Source organism: Solanum tuberosum, unplaced genomic scaffold, assembly GCF_000226075.1.
Source record: "Solanum tuberosum cultivar DM 1-3 516 R44 unplaced genomic scaffold, SolTub_3.0 scf00001, whole genome shotgun sequence".
NCBI lineage: Eukaryota > Viridiplantae > Streptophyta > Magnoliopsida > Solanales > Solanaceae > Solanum > Solanum tuberosum.
The window spans coordinates 5,488,893-5,490,088 of record NW_006238927.1 but is presented as its reverse complement, the minus strand read 5'-3'; positions in this window follow the sequence as shown (position 1 = coordinate 5,490,088).

Below are 1,196 nucleotides of genomic sequence, written 5' to 3'. Positions count from 1 at the left end.
GAGAAAATGGTCAAATGCCCCCCTAATCTATTATCGGATTTCCAACTACACACTTAAACTTTACGGGGTCCTATCACCCCCTGAATTGTTTAAAATTGAAATTATCATCTCCGTAAATGCTTATATGACGAAGTGAGCGTATTTCACTATCCCTAAGAGAGTGAGCAGCGAAAATAAATATTAAAACTTTATTTTTATTTTTAGTATATATATATATATATATATTTTCCTTATTCCTCTCTTTCTTCTTCATAGAAATCTCTTCCTTCTGTGGACCAAATTTGTCCATCTCCCGTCATTTTTATGTCATTGCCGCTGCTGCTATCTTCAGCGGATGTACCATATAATTTTTGTATTCCTCTTGATTCTAATTTTTGTATGGAATTAGGAATTTTTGAAAATCAACTCTTTATCGATATTATTGGAGTTGTTAATCATCCTTGTACATGGTCAACCCACTAAGTTGATTCGGTTGACAATTTTTTATTTTGGTTCTTTGAAGCTCCAAATTAGTAATTTTAATTCAAACCAAAGAAGAATTTTGAATTTTCGATGAAATCCAGATTTGATTTTAAGAATAAAAATGTTTTTGGCTATGGCGATTGAAAACAACAATGGAGTGCTTGTTTGTACCATCAAGCGGCCTAAGATCTGCATCTCGATATGTTCACATGGTCAAGAAGTTTTTCCAAGCTGGCTTGCCAGATTCAACATTCCTCCATTGTTATGTATTCATTAACTCCAATTTGAGAAATTTGGCATATGCATTCATGGAAATGATCTTAATACCAATCAAGTAGTGGGCGAAATGACAAATGGGAATCAAAATCCTTGCCGACCTTCTCTTATTCAAGATTGTAGTGATTGGTAGACCTTTGGTGTTTATAGCAGTGGCGTAGCCAGGAATTTAATGAAGGGTGTCCAAACTTTTAATAGTAATTTTTTTTTTAAAAAAACGACGATTTAAATTACCAAAACAAATAATCAAGTTAAGCAATATTTAATTAAATATAGGAATATTTTTAATAAAATTACAAGTGTATAATTCAAAACTAACATAAAGAAAATAAACTACTATTGAAAACATAATTTAAATATATTATTACAATTGTACTCGACAAGGTTTCATATCCTGAAACGTTTTTATAATAGACTCATTAGAAATAGTACGAAATACTTTCTTTTCTACATAAGGC